We start from the raw sequence: 12,355 nt of genomic DNA on the forward strand, positions 1-12,355 counted from the left end.
TAGAGTGATGATTAATAGGGGCTTTGGGGAGGAGAAAGGGAAGTTTTTGTTTAACTGGTATAGAGTTTCAGTTTGCAAAATGAAAAAGTTCTGGAGATCTTTTGCACAGCAATGTGAAAATACTTAACACTGTTAAACTGTACACTTGAAAATGGTTAAGATGGAAATTGTTACTTATGTGTTTTTACTATAATGTTTTTAAAAAACCTTTAAAAAGTCAAGGGCTCTGCGATCTGACTGACTGAAAGTGGATATTGGCTTCAGTATTTTCTCGAGCTGAGAGATCTAGGACAAGTTTGTTCCAGCTATGTTTCAGCACTTCCAATTATAAAAAAGAGGATAACACAGTATCTCTTACACAAGGTTGCTGTCAGGATCTAATGAGATAAACTATGTAAAAGTACTTACCACAGTGCTTGCTAGATAGTAAGTGCTTAGTATTTTTAACAATGATTGCTATCTAAGGACACCTTTAAGCTACAGTTCTAGAGTAAAGTTGTTTATGTGATGAGGGAAACAATGCCTGAACTCTGATGACCAGCATATTCTTCTCTTTTCTCACAGACCTTAAAGGGTCAGAGAAGCGGTACCATGAATGTGTACAGACAGGTCTTTTGTGTGTGTGTGTGTGGTATGCGGGTCTCTCACTGTTGTGGCCTCTCCTATTGTGGAGCACAGGCTTTGGACACGCAGGCTCAGCGGCCATGGCTCACGGGCCCAGCCGCTCTGCAGCATGTGAGATCTTCCCAGACCAGGGCACGAACCTGTGTCCCCTGCATCGGCAGGCGGACTCTCAACCACTGCGCCACCAGGGAAGCCCCAGACAGGTCATTTTTAATAACTCTGCGTATCTCCTTTAAAGCAGCCAGCTACACCTCTGGTTGACCAAAATGTTGTCTATTTAGCCCACTAAATTTACTAGAGAAAGAATAAAAGGTGTTAGGAGCATACCCCTAACTTCTAGAAGGATCTCAATGCCCCCTCTTCTAATACCACAAAGAGCAGCACTCCTGGGGGTCAGAGGAGGCAGGGTAGTATGATGTGGAGCTTAAGAGCAAGTTTAGATTGACAGAAAGTTGGTACTCTTTATTATCTATGAAATCTTAGGCAAAGATTTCACCCAGCTATGCCTCAGTTTCCTCAGTTGTCAAATTGGGGATACAAATGTGTAAAATCCTCACTGGATTGTTGTGTGGATCAAATGAGATAACCTGTATGAATTTATCTAACATGATGCCTGGCACAGAGTAAGCATTTAATAAAATGTAGCTGTTAATGTTAGCAAGGGGATCCTTGAGCCACAGTTCTGGACAGTAGAGCTTTTGATGTTATACAGTTGGAACCATTAAACTTCCATGTCCTTGGAACAAACATACTGTATCCTCTCTCCATTACTTTCAGTTGGGGAAAATATTCTCTTTCCCCAAGTTAGAGGGTTCTCTGATCTTTGATTTTAGAGACCTTGGGTCTAGCACAGAGAGGCCAAAGAAGCTGCTCAGCATACATTTATCATTATAAGCCTTAGATCTGCATGAAGCCTTAGGAGGATGGTATCCTCAGGTAATTTACATCTCTGCCCCTTCTATCACTTTCCCTCACTATTGTCCTAAAACAGCCTGTTTTTTTGTGATTACAGCTTTTTGGTATATAATTCACATACCATTCAATTCACTCATTTAAAATGGTTTTCAGTATAAACACAGAGCTGTGAACTGACACCTTCACCATTATCTAGTTTTGGAATATTTCATCATTCCGAAAAGAAACAATGCATATTGAGTAATCACTCCTCCATCCCCTCCCCCCAGGCCCTAGCAAACAATAATCTTCTTTCTGTCTCTATAAATTTGCCTATTCTGGACATTTCATATAAATGAAAACATTATATATGATCTTTTGTGTCTGGCTGATTTCATTTAGCATAATGTTTTCAGGGTTCACCCACGTGTCATAATTTCATTCCTTTTATAGGTGATTAATATTCCATTGATGGCTATACCACAATTTGCTTATCTATTCATCAATTGATGGATAGTTGGGTTGTTTAAACCTTTTGGCTACTATGAAAAGTGCTGCTGTGAATATTCATGCACAATTTTTTAATACTTGTTTTTATTTTTTTGGGGGGGGCATATAGGTAGGAGTAGAATTGCTGGATTATATGGTGACTATGTGTTTAACTTTTTTGAGGAATTGCCAAGCTCTTTTCCATGGCAGCTGCATGATTTTACATTCACACCAGCTTATTGACCATTTACATATTTTCTTTGGAGAAATATTTACTCAAGTCCTTTGCCCATTTTAAAATTAGGTTGTTTGTCTTTTTGTTGTTGAATTGTAAGTGTTCTTTATATATTCTGGATACTAGGCCCTTACCAAATATATGATTTGTAAACATTTCCCTCCATTCCATGGGTTGTCTTCTCACTTTCTTTTTCTTTCTTTTTTTTGGGCAGTACTGCATGGCTTGTGGGATCTTAGTTCCCTGACCAGATATCGAACCCAGGTCCCCTGCAGTGGAAGCACAGAGTCCTAACCATTGGACAGCCAGGGAATTCCCTCTTCTCACTAACTTGATAGTATCCGTTGATGCACAAAAGTTTTTAATTCTGATGAAGTCCAGTTTATTTTTTCCTTTGTTGCTTGTGTTTTTGGTGTCATATCTAAGACACAGTGCATAATCCAAGGTCAAGAAGGTTTATGTTTAAGTATTCTTCTATGAATTTTATGTTCTTTGCTCTTATATCTAGATATTTAATCCATTTCGGGTTCTTTTTTTTGTGGTACACGGGCCTCTCACTGTTGTGGCCTCTCCCGTTGCGGAGCACAGGCTCCGGACGCACAGGACCAGCATTCATAGCTCATGGGCCCAGCTGCTCTGCGACATGTGGGATCTTCCCGGACTGGGGCATGAACCCGTGTCCCCTGCATTGGCAGGCGGACTCCTAACCACTGCACCACCAGGGAAGACCCTTGGGTTCATTTTTGTTTATGGTGTGAAGTAGGGGTTCAACTTCTCTCTTTTGCATATGGACATCCAGTTGTCATTAACCTGCTTTCAATTCCTTAAACACTCCGAGCATTTTTATGACTTAAAGCCTCTTAATTTTCTGTGTCCTCTGCCTCTACTTTCCCTCTGGGGAAGATTTTTACCTTGGCTCTTTGCGTGCCTGGCTCCTTCTGATCTTTCATGTCTTGTCAAATACCAGCGCAGAGCCTCTCCCAACTACTTCATCTAAACTAAAGTTGCCCTTATTCCCACCCCAACACCCTATCTTATGACCAACTTTTATTTTTGCTTTAGACCTTATCATTCTACTTCATTAATTGTTCACTTTAAAAAAAATTTCTTCCTCACTAGAATGTGAGCTTGGTGAGAGCAAGGGCCTTCTCTGTCTGATACAATTTATCACTGTATTTCCAGTGTCTGATACATAACAAATGGTCAACAATTCGTTGTAGAATGAACAGAATGGTTCCATCAGTAGTATAATACTGACAACAATGTCCTCCAAGTCATTTTGGAACTTAATAAATGATCTGTTCCCACTGTGGATGAGGCTGGTTTTTAATTTTCTAAAATCTTTCCCTAGATAGGAAAATTAAGTTCTGGGAAGGATATAAGTGACTCTGCAAGATCAAACAGAGAGTCTTTGATTTGTGGAGTGATTCCGACAGCATTAATTTAGCTTGTGGTATCCCACAAGAGTAAAGGAGAAAGGCACAGGAGACTGTTCAAGGTCAAATCCCACGTGCTTGAACCTGCTTTCAGACTCCCTGCCATTCCTCGAAATTTCTCTAAACCCAAGAAAGAAAACCAGGTGGTGCCACAGTTGATGGCTCTTTGCCAAGCATCAGCTACTGAGTGGCCCCTTAAAACTCATTAAAAATGAAAGAGACTTGTTAAACAAGCTGGAAATACTGTCGCATTTGAGTGAGATTGGCTTCTCACAGCTCATCCCTGGTTACCTCCAGACAATGGTTGGTCGATAAAGCACTTAACACTGAAGGATTTTTTAACCACTGTCCGCCTCAACCTCCATATCCCCACATCCTTCCTGAGCCAGTTCTTCCTGAGCCAGCTCTTGTTCTTGAGAGGTTGTGGTGTGTGGGAAACAGGATGGTAAGGGAAGGACTGAGCAATTTGTGTCTCCTTCATAGGTCCTTGTCTCTTTACCCATCCTTTAAATGTGGGGATAACCTTTATCAGGGTTATTCATGTCCTTGGACATAATATTTGACAAACACCTTGGTCTTGTAATCTACTCTTAGGGCGTGTGTCTTCCACACTTGAACTCTCAATGCAGAACTTCCCTCTGAGCTTCAGACTCATATAACTATTTACTATGTACTAGGATATTCCAGAGATGCTTCTAACCTAATAGTCAAGCTGAACTCAATTATTCCCTGCTCTTCACTGTCCATCACCAAAGAGAAGGGGTGTAGGGAGGTCACACTGCAATTTGCTTTTATTCTTATTTTAATAAAGGCTATCTGCATCTACCCGGTTTCTCAAAGCAGAAATGTAGGGTCCATGCCATATTTCTTCCTTTCCCTCATACCCCTTTTGGCCCCTCCCCTCTTTTCCTATGCAACCTGTCTTCTGTCTCAAAGTGTTTTCCTGAATATGTCATCTAAGAGCTCTGTGGCTTTGGGAAAATCGTTTAACATTTCTAAGCCCCAGTTTTCTGCCCTGAAAATGGAGGTAATGACTACTTCATAAGGCTGTTGTGAGGATCAACTTTACTATTCAAATTTAAGGGTCAGTTACTAAGTAAAAGGCAAGTCCTGCTTGCGAAGATTAGGCAATGTTCGCTCCAAATGCCCAGCAAATATCCATGAAGACAGCCTTGTGGGCAGTTCTTCTAGATAGAAGTCATTTTAGAATCACAGATGTGCCTATGATGTCCCCAGAAAGCAGAATTACATCCCAGGAAGAGAATGAACAAAGTTTTTTTGGCTGCCAATTGTATTTTACCCACAGCTGCCAAGAAAACTGGTATATACTGGTATATACCGGTATATATATACTGGTATATACCAGTATATAAATGGTATATACTGTATGTCACTAGGCAAATGCTCAGATATGCCCTGGGGTGTTTTTACCCCAGTACCCAAATACTTACCCAGAGAACAAAGCTGAGGTTCATAGAGAAGCGCCTTTCTTATTGTGTGGTCCTTCCTTCCTGCAGCTGTTGCTTCATGGGATTTTGTGGGCAAGTAGTCTGGCTCGTATCACTGTCTCCACTGGCCAGCCACTAGCCCTATCAGATTACCCCTGTGGAAAAGGCTGTTGTGTATTTCCTGAGCTCTACATCTCATTTCCTGAGCATTTTTTGGTTATCCTGTAACCCTCAGTTTTCCTTCAGCCTGTAAGCCAGCACTGAACTGGCAGGAGGTACACTCATCCTTTCAGCTCTTTTAATGTTTTTCTGTAGTGTGATTGCTCAGGTGTTTTGGTGTAGCCTGGCTGGATACACCATTCAGCAAAGCCAGGAAAGTGTAGTAATGCTGTGATAACCAATTGAATGCCCAGAAACAAATCTTTGTGACTGAGGTCTCCAAACTGACAAAACTCTGTGACTTGCTTCAGGAATCAGAGGCAAGGATAACAAGGATTTCTTGGTTCTGAAATGCTGCTTCTTGTTTCACTGAAACTTATAACCCAGTTAGATTATCCTTTGGAAAATGAATCGGGGTGGTTTAGAAAATCAGTTATGCTACCCGAGGCCACTCTCCCACATGGTTTGGCCAACTGTGAAGATAGGGGTCTTAGTGCTAGGAAGGCTTCAAAAGACACTGATGGCTTTGTGGTAAGAGAGGTGAGGAGGAGAAGGACAGAGGAAATACTGTTGAGAGACTTGGGAGGAGACCGTTTGTTCTTTCAGCTGTGTGGACCATCATTTAGGACACTGCCCTAGGAATAGAATTCTAGTCAAACTTTGATTAACTGGAGCATGAGAGAGCAGACCTTCTGTTCCTATAGGCAAATCAATCTCATAATTAGCCAGCACTGGGTTACCTTGAAGGCAGGGTCCAAAAGGGAAATGAAAAGTGAAGTTTGGCTGTTGTAAATGCAAGATGATCTCCGAGAGAAGATGAAAGCTTTGAGGAAGACCTGGGGCCTGGAAATGCTAATATTACAAATTTTTATACTTTAAAAGAAGACAATTTTCAAATATAAATCAAATAATCCTTTAAACCACACAGTGTCTTCCCATTGCTCTGAACTGGGCAGATCAGAAAGGCGAGTCAAGGGTCAAAGACTGGTGAGAATAATGACTTAGACTAGGTCAAGGCAGCTTAAGTGATAAAGTAGTAAATCTCAGGCCTAAGTAATAAAACTCAGTTTACTACTAACAAATCTGTGAACAATAGTAAGTCAGAAACCCTTAGATAAAAATAGGAGATGATGGTCGCTGTTTCCTTGTAGCTGCTTCTGTTTTCATAGAAGTACGTATGAAGTTGTGTGGTCTTAGCCATGGTACTTAAAAAGAAATCCTAAAAATCCCTGCATGATCTGCCTTCTGTTTACCTCTCCAGCCTTACCTGGTACCACTCCTGCTTGGTTCACCATGTTCCAGCCCCATTGGCCTTTCTGTTCCTTAACATGCCAAGATCCTCCCCTCCTCAGAGCCTTTGAATTTACAATCTTCACCCAACTTCTTCCAGCTCTTCTCTTGCTTCTCATCCATCAGCTTTTAAGCTCCAAGCCTCACCAGATAAGATTTCCCTAGTTCCTCTATTTAAGGTAGGTCTCCCTCAACCTCATTACTCTATCAATATCACTGTTTTTTAAAATTACTCAATATTCATCACTGTCCATTATTATCATGTTTGTTTGTTTGTTTAATCTTTTGCATCCCTTTGAGTAGAATTTAAAAATCATAAGGGATCCTGTCTACTTAACTTTTGTGTTTCCAGCACCTAACACAGAGCCTGGCACATGTTAGCAATTAATAAGTAATTGTTGGCAGGTTGCCCTTCTCCAAGAGGGAAACAATCAGCATGGGTGATGGATCCTCCACACCTAATATATAGGACTTTTGAAAATAAAAGTAAGACTCAAAAGAATTTCATTTAATATGTTGACAAATTTTCTCCATATTTTTTCTTTTTGAAAGTTAATTTCAATATAAATATGCTTACAGAAAGATGCTCATAGTGGTTAATATAATGCAATTTAGTTTAATTTACACTGCACAATTTGGACTAAAAATATGGTACATTTTAAAGTTTTTTTTTATAAAGGGATTGCGATCTGTTTTTTAAAAAAATTTATTTATTTTTGGCTGCATTGGGTCTTTGTTGCTGCACACAGGCTTTCTCTAGTTGTGGCAAGTTGGGGCTACTCTTCATTGCGGTGGCTTCTCTTGTTGCAGAGCATGGGCTCTAGGCACACGGGCTTCAGTAGTTGTGGCACACTGGCTCAGTAGTTGTGGCGCATGGGCTTTGTTGCTCCATGGCATGTGGGATCTTCCCGGACCAGGGATAGAACCCGTGTCTGCTGCATTGGCAGGCGGAGTCTCAACCACTGTGCCACCATGGAAACCCTGTTTTTTTTTAATCTATTATAAATATAATAAAGATATTATCTCAAAAGTTTGTAAAGCAGGCAGCAAGATCTATGAACAATTTATCTTTGGTTTACTTCTTTATAATACACACATTGCACTCTAAAGGCTTTAAGTTGGGACAGCAAAATACTTTTGAAATGTTTCAGTGCCAGCTAACGTAGTGTATAGAGAGTGGGGAGAAGTCTGTGTGCAACACATAAACAACTATGATAGCTATAGTATTTTGGTTAGTATTGTTTATAGCTTATAAATCTACACAAACCAAGACTGAAGTAATTCCTTGAATCTGAGTTTCAGTAGTGTTCTGGAATTGGATTGTACCAGCTCACAAGAGTAGACTGTGTGTATGTCTTCCCAACTCCACTTTCATTGACTTCAAGTTGGTAGCTTGAAATTGGCCATGGTGGGAGTATTAACAACACAGCGATCAGCAAATGTCACCAATCAGGGCTCTCTTGCTCCCCTGCCATGTGAAGCCAGTTATTAAATATTTACCTGCACACCACATCACAACACTAATAAGGTCATCCTCTGAGCTGAATAAGCACATTCACCAAAAGAGTTGTCAGTTCTAAGTTTTATACAAAAAAGAAATATATAAGTTTCATCTCTAGGTTTTCAGTCTAGAACTGAAACTGTAGTATAAGCAAGGTGTACCTTCCATATTCAACCCGCATGGGTGACAGGTCATGGAGTCTATGTGGTTTTAAATTTGTAAGCACATAGTGCAAGTTCTCCAAAGTTCAAGGCCAATGGGACTCTGGAAATAAATGGTCCCTTCCTGTAAGACTAGAACAAAACATAGAGCCATATTAATAAGAAAGTTAAAAAAACCAAAACAAGTAGCCCCAAAAGAAGAAGGAGCTCTGACAAAAGAGGAATAAATAAATAAAGTTATATGCTAATAAGTATGAGGTTTGTTTTTGGGGTGATGAGAATGTTCTGGAATTAGATAGTGGTGATGGAGTGTACAACTTTGTGAATATACTAAGAAAACCATATTCTATACTTTAAAAGGGTGAACCTCATGGTATGTGACTTATACCTCAATAAAATGGTCATTAAAAAAAACTTAAGGCATATTGGAGAACCACATAAACACAGGTTCAAAGGATAGTCAGTTAACAGAGAAATACATTTTCACAAGCTTACCAAATATTTGGCTTATACTGATTTCTAGTGCGTTGTTAACTTCACAGATTCTAAAGGACTGGCAAGGGTTGACTGGCACCTTAACAAAGCTGAAAGCAAGCAACATGTCTCTTTATTTCACTTTCCCTTCCTCCTTTTTCAATGCCTTTCTCATAACAATTAACTTAATGTCTCTACTATAATCTATCGGTGTGGGTCTAAACCAGTGGTCAGCATTTTTTTTTTTTTTTGTAAATAGCTAAAGAGTAAATATTTTAGGCTTTGTGGAGCATAAGATCTTTGTCACAACTATTCAGCTCTGCAGTTGTAGCATGAAAACAGGCATAGATGATACATAAATGAATACGTTGTAACTCTGTGCCAATAAAACTATAAAAACAGGCAGCCTATTGGATTTGGTGCATAGCACAGGCTCTGGCTTGCTGACCCCTTGTCTAGACCGCAAAATGTCATGGGAGTGTTGATTTTGCTTGGGAAATTCTATTGTATAGAACAGTGTTTTGCGAACTAGGAATGGGAGGTGGGGATATGTATCAGAATCACCTATCACCATATCTTGTCTTTGCAGGATCTCTTATTCCATACTGATCAAAGGCAGAATGTAGGTATTCCCTGGGTCCCTGACCAATGCCCATTTTAGCATTATTAAAATATTGTATATTATCCTATCCCCTAAATAAATAATAAGAAGTGTTCCCTTCTCAATCCTTCCCATATGATCTTCTGGAAGCAGGGCTGAAAAGCATTTTTAGATGAAAATATAACAAGAGCCACAAGATACCAGCAATTTTTTTTTTCTGAGACCACTATCAACTGTTAAATTAACAACAGAAAGCAAAACTTTACCCAATAAATTTGATCATTATTTAGCATACATTTAAGTTTCCATAGTATTTACTTAGGGAAACTGGAGGCACAGGGAAAAGAGGATAAAAAGAGATAGGTAAAAATGAGCTCTTAGAGTTGCAAATAGGGATCAGTTACCCAAATGTCAGGTGTAGCCACTAAGCAAAAGGCAATATTTATCAGTGCATAGAGTGGAATCACTATCTTTCTGATGTCAAAATTTTCATCCATGTCTCACACACAGTTATTATGTGTCTGTTAATACTGACTTATTTTTAATGAGAGAGGGTCTAGCATTTCTTTTTATATAGCCCTATATCTTAAGCCGTCCTTCTTAAGGGGACACGATCAGGGAGACTATAAAACTTATCTCGAGAGCTTATATTGCTGAAAGTCTGACATTCCACCGATGGGGTCATCTCTTCCTCCCTCAGAAACTGACATAGTATGCCATTATTACAGATGGGAATGTGGTTTATCAGCGTGTTGGGGCAGAAAAAAATGGTTAGAAACTACTGATGGAAAGTAGCAAGATAGACAAAAGCAGGCATACAGGAATATAAGGCTTTATCACTGATAAAAGAGAGGATGCCCACCGGAAAACTTCAGCAACTACATTAAATTATCAGGGTACAATGAATGTGTTAAACTGCTGGTTCATTTACTCTCATATTTTGAATTGTTACCACAAAATGCTAGATAACAAACCTGATAAACTTCATTGCATTCTGAGAAGGCAAGTGGACCATTATGGAAGCGAAGATGTTTTGGATCAGTCTAGTATGGTCTATTAAGTTAAGCTAGCTACCATTCCTTCTTCTAACTCATTTTGTTCAGCAAAGTTCCCTGTTCACAAGGCAACTCAGAGGCAAAATGAGACATATATGCAAAAAACTAATACAAGGTAGAAGGTAATAAGTTTACCAAAATAAATATGGAGTGCCAGGGACATTATAGGTGGGAGAGATGACATCAGGTTGGAGCAGAGTGTTAGGCAAAGCTCCATTAATCTCCAGTCTTCTCAGCTCTTTTCTCAAACACAAAAACAGTTATTGGTGCTTTGGGATAAGTTAGACACTGACTTTTGGTAGTACTGTTATTTTTTAAGAGGTATTATTAAGCTTTTTCAATGTGTGATTTTAAGTTTCTGAAATGTAAACTTGTCATATCTTTGAGCCATAGGTTGCTCTGTGGGAGCACCTTCCCTATCACATAGTGGAAATCAGTTTGGGAAAAAGAGGTTATTCTGTCTTACTCCCTTCAGGCATGTGTCTTCTGAGTTGTTTCCAGCCGCATTAGGTGCTACCTAATATACATGGTGAGATTATTTAGGGCTTTGGAAGTTAGGGAGAACCTCTATTCCTCAGCAGGCATTTGGGTAACAGGTGAGGAAGTGAGATAGATATGCAGTTCAAGTGTGGGCAGGCACACACACACACACACACACACAAACACACACACACAAACACACACACACACTCACACATGGCTAACTTGGCAGCTGTGAGGATGGAGGTGGGGGACTCAGTGCCCACTAAGCTACTTCAAGTGCCCACATGTCTGAGGCTGACTTTGAAGCCTCCAGCATGTTTGGAGTTAATTCCTATTAGGTTGGACTCCGCCCCTCTCTCCCAAAGGTAAAGCAAGATTTTCAGGCATCACTGCAAAGAGCAGCTGGGATTCCCATCCCCTTCTGACAAGCTGTAAGGAGAAGTTGTTTCTCAGATCTGAGTCCGAAGAGAGGAAACAAGTCAATCAGCCTTCGTGGTCAGAAGGTAAATTTGCAACTTGGGCCAAATGCAATTGAAACAGCTGGATAAGAAACTGTTTGCTCTCCCCTTGCTCACCCCCCCCTTCTCCCCTTCCTTTCTCAGGCTTCCTGTCCTTTCATCTCACAGCTCAGAGAATCTGTTTTCTTCCCAAAGGCAGCCTGGTGCATTTTTACTTCCTCAAGTCTGTTGTTTGCACAGAGGCTAAGAGGAATCAGGGCTGAATTCCTATTTCATATTGACATGGTGTGAAGACCTAAGGGTTAAATGCTAGTTGGTTTCCCCAGGAGAGTTGGTAATTTGAGGAGAGGAAGTCCATGTCTCTGGGAGTAAAGGGAAGGATTTTGTTCTGACCTGTCTATTGAAATAAAAGTGGATTGGGTTTGTTGATATGCTGAGTTGATCTCTTACACTTGCCTAAATTGTGGTTATGGTACTGAAATGGGGTGCTGAGGTTAAACTGAAATGCAGATGTTAAAGTGAGTTGGGCTGGAAATAAAAGATTGCATTCGCTCAGTAAATATTTGAGTTCCTACTGTGTGCCAAAGCATGATGATTTCCAGAAAAACCTGAAATAGTTTAACTATAAACCCATTCTTGAAAGGAACACTGGGCCAAATGATTCTGTTTTGTGGTGGGAAACAGAAAACAGAAAGAAGTCTAAGGGTGAGGAGAAATCAGTGAAAGACTGGTTAGCAGAGAAAGGGGAGAGGAATGATATTCTACTTCTTGGGTGACTTTGAGTCTTCTCTATTACTTATGGGAGAATGGAGTCTTCTCTGATAGGTGGGGGAATGAACATCTATCCTGGTGTTAGGTATACATAGCACAGATGTTACTTCACTTGAACTTTATGTTCCATCATCTCCATTTTATAGATGAAACTAAAACTCAGAGGTTTTAATTGATCCTTTCAAGTTCATATAACCTGTAAGGGGCAGACCTTAGGACCCTATCCCAGATCTGGATTCTAAAATCTGGACTCTTGTCCATTTAAAGAGTATTTCT

This window comes from Kogia breviceps, chromosome X (genome assembly GCF_026419965.1).
Source record: "Kogia breviceps isolate mKogBre1 chromosome X, mKogBre1 haplotype 1, whole genome shotgun sequence".
In the NCBI taxonomy this organism is placed as follows: Eukaryota; Metazoa; Chordata; class Mammalia; order Artiodactyla; family Physeteridae; genus Kogia; species Kogia breviceps.